The sequence below is a fragment of the Limulus polyphemus genome, unplaced genomic scaffold (assembly GCF_000517525.1).
Source record: "Limulus polyphemus unplaced genomic scaffold, Limulus_polyphemus-2.1.2 Scaffold4600, whole genome shotgun sequence".
Classification (NCBI taxonomy): domain Eukaryota; kingdom Metazoa; phylum Arthropoda; class Merostomata; order Xiphosura; family Limulidae; genus Limulus; species Limulus polyphemus.
In genome coordinates, this window is record NW_013670210.1 from 51,065 (window position 1) to 61,651 (window position 10,587).

Below are 10,587 nucleotides of genomic sequence, written 5' to 3' on the forward strand. Positions count from 1 at the left end.
GACCGCATTTCGTCATAACTTCCAACTGGATGAAGTGGCTCTTATTACTTCATACAGTTCACATCCAAATGTCAAAAAGCTGAAAGGTCTTGTACAAAGAAATATGGTGTAGAACGTTATTAAGGGAATGCTCAGTTTTCACATATCACATCCATGAAAATCACACTGCAATAATATGTCAACCACAGTAATACCTGCTATATCCAATGCCAACGAGGCCTTTAGGACAATACCAAAACTCATCATGGGATACAACAGACACATTAATGGTCGAGACGCTATTTGTATCATAAAGTAATTGAACAACAACTGTAATTGAACAACAACTATAACTGAACAACAATTGTAATTGAACAACAACTGTAAATGAACAACAATTATGTCGGTGTGAACTAAATTAAGTTGGTGAACTGTAAGTCACTGGGAATTTTTTTTTGCCAAGAAACTTTTTGGTAGATTTTTACAATCTTCGATAAGAAATGAAGGTTTGTCACACTCAGACAACGCTTTTGGCTGACTTGAACGTTTATTAATTTTCTGATACTTTTGAATAGTTTAATGCTTGGAAGATTGCGACAACTTTACTATTGATCTTCTACACTTTCAGTAGCCTATAATCTCTCCTATTTCGTATTTACGTGATGCACGATGTTTTAACACAATCTACGTAGTTCGACATTATTTATCTAATGATATGGTGTATTTCTGTATTTATACTCACCGACTTCCCTTGTACAGCATGCTGGATGGGCCATGTCACGTGCTCAGTAGATATCTGGATACTTTAAGTAGGCTACTGTGCATACTTACTTTATTAAGTAAACTAAACCAAATCACACACACGTGCACAAAAATCAAAAACAAATTGGAACTAGTGTTGCACAGGTGTTATATATAAATCTTGACAAAGTTGTACGATATTAGTAGATGTTCTTACTATTGTTTTTTATCAAACACGAAACTAAAATTATCACTTTTTTATTCAAATTGTAATTAACCCCTGTTTAAATTTATGCTCATAAAACTAGTAATATGTATTCTCTCTTGCCAGTACGGAATATATATTTGTGAATGTTTCTTTTCTTCACCAAAACGTAATTTCAGTGAAGAAAAGAAATAATTCGTAAATGACTGAATATATTCCGATAACTTAGAACATACTTTATGTTTATTAGATCAAAATATTCTGGACACAGGCACCAAGAATATAGATATCAAAAATGGGAAAATAAAATATGCAAGTTTTTTGTTGTTTTATTATATTATTGTGCGATAAGAATAATACCACGGCAATTTTTTTTTTGCGATTTCTTATTTCGTGATTAAAATGATACAAATATTATTTTGGTATGAAATTTTTGTCACTTAAAGCTCATAAAGATTAAGTTTTTTCATGCTCGTTTAACAGTAGCTGGGCACGTTGCGCATCTCAATATTTTATTGCATTTATTATCTTGTTTCATTTATATATATATATAGAAAATTTGAAACTGTTATTCTCATGACCATAACCAAGTTGCAGAATTTGTATTTGAAGTGTAAGATTTCCTTACAACGAGAATGTAGACATCATTTATTAGAAAGGAAATGTTGGATTATTTTTACATACACAATGTTACAATTTGCATGGTGTGTGACGTCATGATGTGCAGATTAGACTATTACTTCAACAAACTAACACGTTCGTTAAGATGATAATAATAATAATTTCTATTTTTTTACTTTTTTACATTTTAACACACATTAGTTTACTAATTTTTTAGAAAGAGTTGATAAAAATAAATTTGCGAGATAAATACGTATTAGAAATTATCGTTTTCATTCGAATAGTGGTATCTAAGAGATTTAAAAGTAATTTTTTATCAGTTATCACAAATATGCTCAAAACATATTTGAATGATGTTCGCCAAATTACTTTCCTTTTATCTGACAATAAACATAACATTATAAACACAAATACAAGTTAAAATTTTCGAAATGTATTGATTGTTACGTCAAATCGCAATCGAAAATCATTATTGCTAATAAATCCGCATTTCATGTATACTGTTTTTAAACTTTAACGCCAAAATTACAATACTTTTTTCTGACCTCATGCTATAATAATACATAGTTCGGTTCTATAACTTTGCAATTTCTACCTAACTGACCTCTCCAATAAATATTTTCTGTCGTTATGGGAACATTGTTTGATAGAATGCGTGGAGCTTTTCGTGCCTGGTAATATCTTCAAAATATATTTCTTCAAACCTTATATTTCGCAGAACATGTGTCGTTTATCACACACGTACACATTAAAGAAATAAGCAGGAGTCCATTTCCTTCTAAAATAACATGAGCCATTATTTGTTAAACGTCTGTGTGTGCCCGCTTATAACTGCTGGACTGATTGTCACCAAACCTGGCTTGTAACGTTAGGGCTCCCGGAGGAGTGGCATATGGGGTTGGCGTTTGTAACTGTTGTTTTTGTTTGTTATTAAGCACAAAGCTACACAAAGGGCTATCTGTGCTCTGCCCACCACGGGTATCGAAACTCGGATACTAGTGGTATAAGTCCGCAGACATACCGCTGTGCCACTGAGGGCGTTTGTAACTGACTCCGCATGTAACTCCCTGGAACTCAATGTCTTCTCCATGTGTTGAATTGGTACGTTGACTAATATAAAATAAAACACAAGTCTTACAAATTTTAGATATATATTTTTACTTACCTGTATCAGAGCTGTAGATGATCTATATCTTGTGTTTTTTATTCAGAAGAGCAGCTAAAGATGAGAAACCGGTAAGGAATAATAACTGTTTTAAATTTCTAGAGTGTTGTGTTTTATGTTACGAAGTATGTACGAACCATGTTTTAAAATAATGAATAACTTGTAGTTCCTACAAGCTCTAAAAGGAATGGACGAACAATAAAAATAATTTTGGTTTTGATTTCATGTATATTATTTTTCTTTCTAAGCAGTTAATAACTTCAATTAAAAAATAACAGCAATTATTGTTTTTTATTACTGTTCTACAATAAAAATACTTATTTCCTCATTGTCGACAGTACAAAACATTGAATTCTGATCTTGTTCTTCACACATAACGGTGGGAGAAACTTCAGGATGCGTACAGAGAGATGTCCTGTTTACTTGAGCAACGTATCTTTTTCGTCCCCCCAGTGAAACAGCGGTAGGTCTACGGAATTAAAACTATAAAATTCAGGGTTCGATTCCCCGCGGTAGACACAGTAGATAGCTCTATGTGGCTTTGCTCTAATACAGATTCAAAGTATCTACAAAATTGCAGGATAAACTAGAAAATATAAACTGATGCTTCATAATTATACCAAGCGTGTTTGCGAAACACACATGCCTCGTTATAAAGTTTTTACAAATAGGTATGTTAAATATCAACATTATGATAGTGTTTTCTTTGTTACTTAGGGTTCCCCAATCTCAGACTCCCTTTTTGAGAAGATTTGAGTAACAGAATAAAATTTTATAAAAATCGGTTAACATCAAGAACACATCACTTCTACTGGAATTCTTTTTCATAAAGGTAATGCGTACATTTATGTTTCTACAGTAAATGTTGTTACCTTTTAAAAATGCATGGTAAAAAACATGACACAAAACCGGCACCTACCCACCAATTATACAACTCCACACTTATATTCCCAATTAGTAACAATAATTATCGTTATTATTAGTTCTCTTGTTTGCTTTTATGTTATACTTAGTGAAATCAGTTCCTGTGACGACGTATGTTTGGCCTTCTGCAGAAGAAAAATACTGTTTAAGCTATTGTGTACATATTTCGCTTCAAAATAGCGTGCATCTTTTAGCTTGAAAGTTTCTTTCTCAGTAAGGTAAGATCAACCTGTTTCTTTCTCGTTAACTATTAAGACTAATTTCCTTATTTTCGGTAACCTCAAGAACATGTACAGTACACGTCCTGGGATCATTGAAAATAAAGGGGGTTACAAAAAATGGAAATTAGGTTTAGAATATGAAATCTTTAACTTGATGGTGACGTCGCATCTCTGACAAATTTTGACAGGGATCCGGCACTATGAAATTTAGCACTACACCACTGCATGTGATCAAATTTCGACCTTCTTTATCACTTACAGTAATTTGATTTATTAGTTTCATCCCGTAACCCCATACAGTTCATCCGCTGTCGTATGAGATCATGATAAGAAAGAAAAAAGGAAACAAACTGTACGCGATAATAACGTTTGTCGCTGTTTCCTCACAGTAAATAGCACTTATATAGTACAACCGTGTGAAATCTTCGAAATGCAGGTATTTTTTTTGTAAAGAAATAATAATAATAAGCTGTGTAAAATAAATATTTAGAAGCAGTCTAACACGAATTAAAAATAACGTTGAAATTTTACATGATAATTTAATGCAAAAAAATACAGAATTGTTAATTATAATACATGAACTAAGTGCAAATTTATAATATTAAGACTAACGCATTACAGTATTAAGTATAAAAGGTTATAACTAGATTTATCGCAAGTATAAATTTTAAATGAGTTTAAATTATACCCAATAAAAAAATTAGATGTAATTGAATCCGTCAGTAAAAACTCGTTATGTATTTTTTTTCAACAGTCACTAAAAATTTAAAATTAGGTGCATTTAAACAATTCTTATCTTTATCCACGGCTGCATCCACTTTCTGCAGATGTTACTGCTCAATAAAATGATATGTAAGTTTCATAAAAACTCTGTACTTTATCATAAAAAGTTAGTAATACAAAATATATTTAATCTTTCTTAAATGTTACTTTCATTATCAGTATTAGTTATAATGTTTAATATTTCTATTTTTTATTGGAGATTATCTTATATTGTTTGCTAGTATATGGATTTAGGATTAAGCCTCTTAAGCTCGTCAACCCTCAAAAGATACCATTGGAGATATAGTCACAGATTTTTTAATTTTCTAAATGAAAAATTCTTAATGTTTTCTCGGTTTATAGTTATAACATATATATGATGAAATGCTACTTTTGTTCTAATACATGATAAATTAAGGCGCTTTAATTTATAACGTACAATATTATCGTCTAAAATTCCTATACTTCAATTTTTGAATTATTTTAAGATTACGAAAAAGTAGCCACCCCTATTAGTACATGAGGATATAGTGAAAAAAAAATACGGCTAAAAAGAATGAAGAGATAAACCAATGTACTGAGGCAGATTCTTTATGAGGCGTAAACAATAACTCATAAACTTGCTAAGGTAAACATTTGGTAGATTATTTAAGTTAGTAAAAACCAACCTAGCTATTCGCTCTAGTTATACGTAGTTTATCTACGTATTCGTGTTTGTATTTTTTACTAATTAGACTTCCTTGTCAGATAAATGGTCATAAACTTGCATTACAGACGTTTCATACTACAGCAATGGTTCAATAAACTTATACTTATTTTCCCTGTTTTTGTATCATACCCTTCTGGATTAGGGTCATGCTCATTCTGGTGGTACGGAGACTTAGAACTTAGTATGAGTTGGAGTTTATTCTTTTGAGTATATCTCATGGGAATCATTGATGATGTAGGTAATCCAAGGATTGTGAGACACTGCATTAGAATATGATCTGTCTTAAGTGTGTGCTATTTTGAAAATTTCTATGTCTTATGCCGGATCTTGTTTTCCTCTTGTGTGCACATGAAAACTCTGCTCACTACTCCACAGTGTCGCCGTCTTCAATATTGAATATAGAGGACAGTAAGTTCAGTGAAGACCTATCCATTGTGTGAATAAATATCTTGTTTTATTTCTATACATGCATTTGTTTGCATTTCCTTTGTATTTCAAAACACCACTATACTACACATATTCCATTTGTGTTTTTTTTTTACTATTTTTGATATAATTTTTTTCCCTCCGTGAATTACACATAATAAAAGCTTAGGCAGCACCTTAATTAGGCCCCAATGAAGATCATTTGGCTAAACAGTTTAACACATCTCTTTCCCTAAAAGCAATTATAATTATTTTTTTTGTATTTTCAGATTTCATCACGCTGCAGATGTATATATTTATTTTTCGCTTTACTTTATGGTCGCCCCTGGTACGTACTTAAAATACTAAAATCCGAGGTTTGATTCCCCGCAGAGGAGACAGTGTAGACTGTAGACTGTAGATAGTCCATAGTGTGGCTTTGCACTAAGAACTTGACAACAACGATAACTTTATTGTTTCAACAAAAGCCATAGTTTGGTGATATTTCCTTTTTTTTTTATCTTTCATGTTACTCCAACGATTCATTATATTAGAAAGAGTATATATATATCAGAACCACCGTTATTAAAAACGATAACAAATGAAATGTTTTGAAATTCATATATCAAGAAACAATAACACTAATACAATACTCCATTCCGAACTTTAACAGTGGTTTGATTGAGTACAAAGCTACACAATGGGCTATCTGTGCTTTTCTCATCACGGGTATTGATACCCGAATTTTAGCGTCGTAAGCCTGCAGACCTGAGCCAAGGGGGGGGGGGGCACAGTGACTTGATCTACTAAGACTAAGAGGTTAATGTAATAATACCTAGGGCATTCATAAATTTCTATAATTTTTTAAAACGAAAATAAATCGATTTGTGAAGAAATTTGGATTAGAAAGAAATCAGATAATTTTTCCAAGTACCGAATTAATATAAATGTGTAAAAATACATATAGTTTATGGGCATCTTTCAAAAGAAATACCCTTTGTTTATTTAATTATTAAATAGTTAGTGTTTGCGCTCCTTTCGGTTGGCGCCATGGTATATTTGACACTTCGCGTGGCACACAGGCCTTAAGTAATTTTAGCGGTAGTAAGTGAATGATTGTTAGTGTTGCATACTATTTTTAGAGACGTAAGAAAATATAAAATTATCATCCTGTATATATATAATTTTCTACCTGTGTAAGTAGTTTAGAATTAGAGAGGCAATATAAAATATGGGAATAAGAATGTGTAAAATCGAATTTTTATAACGGGAATTTTTTGAACATTTGAATTTATAGAAGTACAATCACCATACAACTTCATAATACATACAAATAAAATTACTTAGTAATTTGTTTTTATTTTTAAAACTTGTGGTGCTTTTTATTTATCTTTCACAGCTACTTATTCCTAATTCTGAATATTCATATATTACAATACAAGTCAAAAAATTAACATGTAGGATGTAGAGTTGGGGGCCTTCTCCTTCACGATAAAGCATAACCAATTTTTCTTCTTTATTTGTTGAATAGTTGACTTAGGTTTAGGGGTATGAACTATAACAGCTTAAGGTTACAACTAACCAGTTAAACAGTGTGCGGAAACTGAAAGAGCTTGTAAAAACAACTGGCTGACGATGTTAAAACTAGTGGTAAGGACGTTTTTTATAAAAGGTACATAAATGGAAAGCAAAATCAGAATTGGTCCTTTCAGTGATGCTGATGCCAGTAATGGCAAGGCTTGAAAGCTATGAGATAGTTGAGCTGTTATATATTGTCTTCTGTTTAGAAAAGAGAAAATATTAGCAATGTTCAGTATCAGCCTGGTCATGTATATATTAATCCTTGATTGATTGTGAGATTAAAAATAAATAAAGCACCAGGGCTAGATAATTGTTTGATTATTGGAAGTATTTAGGTTTAAAGACCAAGGATGTTCAGAAATAATTTCTCTTTGCTCTACTTGTGATGTGGAAGGTGTACTTGGAAGTCTTTGTCGAAAAAAAAAGGGGGGGGGGTCATAAGACCCAACAAAACAAATGTAATGGGATCATAGAACCCAACACTGTAAATGGGTTGAGGATCAAAAAGATCCTATACCCCAAAAATTGGCTGTGGGAGAGAAACTAATTGGGCCTGAAGATTCTACTTGACAGTGTCTGAATTGTGAGAACAGATGGTTGAAAGTTTAAGGTTTTCTGTGGAAATGAAAATACTTCTTCCTCTGTTGCTGGTGTTCGTGGTTTCTGATCTCTCATTCTTTTCTTTCTTCTTGTTGGTGGTTATGTTTCCTGGTCTGTTTTTTTTTCCTCTTTGGCTGATGTTTGAATCCAGTGGGCTGTCAGAGAGATACAGTTAGTGTGAAGCTTTGGCTTAGGATGTATAGTTTCTGTAATGGTATATTAAACTTGTGTGGAATGGATGTTATGTTTCTCGGCTCATCTGAACTCTTTTGTGGGATTGATTTTTCTGCTCCGAAGTGAAAGTATTCCATGAAGAGGTTAAGGGCGAGATATTTGAGACTTGTTGTTTCATTCTTTGTAAGTTCGTACACAGTGGGGAGGTGCCTGAGAATTGGAGAGTTGCTAATGTTACAAAGAGTTGTTCTGGAAGTTATAGGCCAGTTACTTTCTTTTGTAGTAGAAGTTCTTGAGTGTCTGATCAAATAAGCTTCCAAAAACCATTTAGTGGAATATATGATATGAATAATGAAACAAAAGCCATCACAGATTCAATAAGGGAAAGTTTCATTCATTAAATCTTTTTTTTTCTTCATGGTATTGTATGTTATCTGGGTAAAGAAAAGGGTGTGGATTTAGTGTACTTATATTTTCAAAAATTTTTGAAAAGGTGCTGTATATAAGGTTATGTAATAAAATCATATCAATAGGGGATGGGGAAAGACGAGTTAAGAAAGCCATTGAGTTTGTAAATGTTTTATTTTAAGGGTGTTAAATGTTATCTGGATAATGGAAAACATGTGAATTTGATGTAGTTACATTCCTGGACATTTTTGATAAGGTGCCATATAAAGATGATCTAATAATACCACATCAGTAGGGAATGGGGAAAGAATAGTTAACTGAACTCTATGGTGGTTAGGTGGGAGAAAGTAACTGGATCCTTGTTACTAGTGGAATACCTTAGGGGTCTGTACTTGAGTCTTTTTCTTATTTACATTAAGGGCATTGAGATACTAAAGGATGATTTGCATCAGGTGATAAGTTGGGCAAATGTTTGGCAAATGAGCTTTAATTATAATTAGTACAGGGTAATGCATTGGGTTATTATAATTTGAATCACATATTTAATATAGATGGGAACCCACTCTGTAGCATGATCTTGGCATGGTGGTAGAGAAGTCACTCAAGCCATGAAGTCAGTGTTCTGTTTCTGGTCGTAAAATAATTGAATTTTAGGGTGTATTTATAGACATGTTGAGTACAAGCTGAAACAGATAATTATTTATGTACAAGTCACAAATTAGGGCTCTCTTGGAAAACTACAGTTTTCCACTATATCTTTACCAACAACAAGAGAAGAATTATTCTGGTTATGGATAGGTTGTGATATAAGATCACAACTTTTTCCTTTTGAAAAGAGAAGTCCAGGGATACTTGATTGAAGTATTAGAATTCTGTGTCAGCTTCTGAAGGCAGTAAGACAAAAGGTCATAAATGTAAAATTTATAAAGGTCAGACACATCTCCAGGTGAGATAGGTGTTTATTTATTCAGTAAAGAGGTAAATCTGTAGAAACAAGTGCCCTCTGGCTATAGCTTTACAAGAGTTTATGGAAAGGATTGATTGATGAATATTTGGGAGTATCAGGACTAAGTTTAGTGATTAGTTTTCTATTTGTTGAAGGAAGGTGGGACTTAGGAAAAATGTTATAGCATAATATCACTATCAAAGCCTTAAATTAATCTGGAGAAGTTTAACCTGCACAAAATGCTATGCAAATGAATATATGTTCCCAAGTTGTATTAGTATTACACAATTTCATGTACTCTGTGCTGTTTCCTACCATAGTGCTCTTTTAAACTTATTTACTGGGAATCCAGAAATACTTGATGGGTCAAAAGGCCTCTTGATGTTCCACAGTTTGTTAAACCAAACAAATTTTGCCACCTTATAGCCTTGCCAAGTAATAACGTTTGCTTCTGAAGCACGCTTGCTTAGAAATTCCAACTCATCTTACAGTGTTCTTTGGTTCTGGTTTTAAATTAAGGTAGGAAGTGTGTGTGAGGGGGCCACTTTTCAATCTGCCCTAGTAAGGCTTCATAAAAATTAGAAAAGTTACTCTTAGGAAAGGCAGGAAAATGCATAAAATTTAATCCAGAATTGACGAGCTTCCAGGGCCCTATGTTGAGCCCTGGACCAGGCTGTTATAGTTGCCATTATGGTGTACATTCCCTTGCTTCAATTGTTCAAATAAACCTTTGACTTCTCACTTTTAATTTGCCTGCTGCTTCTCTGTATCTGTTGTATATACTACTAACTTTAATTCATGTCCTTAGAGATTCTTAGCAAGATGCTTAGTGTAAATAAGAATTCAGCATAAAAATTGCTTTTCTTTCCTTCCCTCTTCTATGAAATATTTGTTAAATGTTTATATGTACAGTGTTATCTTTTTATAGATTTATTTTATATGATTTTCATTTATATTTAGTATTGTTGCATATCTGCTTGTTTGTTAATTTCCGATATAAATTCTTTCAGAGAAACTTCAGCGATACAAGTCCTTTCTTGAATAAAGCTAGTTTATTCTTTTTCGATACAACTTTTAGTAACGCACAGAATTTCCACAGTCACTTTAAACTTAACAACCTTTATAACACATGCTATAAATCACAGT

General features: G+C 32.5%; 1 protein-coding gene across 6 annotated transcripts in view; it reads left to right on the plus strand.

Moving 5' to 3' along the window:
* The first annotated feature begins 6,774 nt into the window (after window positions 1-6,774).
* Window positions 6,775-10,587, plus strand: part of LOC106471402 (deoxyribodipyrimidine photo-lyase-like) — a 23,814-nt gene continuing 20,001 nt past the window's right edge. The window contains exons 1-2 of one of the 6 annotated variants that reach the window (XM_022399994.1): window positions 6,796-6,928; window positions 7,264-7,382. The gene's annotated coding sequence lies outside the window, so the exon portion shown is untranslated. Of the gene's footprint in view, window positions 6,929-6,962; window positions 7,383-10,587 lie in introns of those variants that run through there. The other 5 variants (XM_013931998.2, XM_022399993.1, XM_022399996.1 and 2 more) reach the window with 5 other exon arrangements.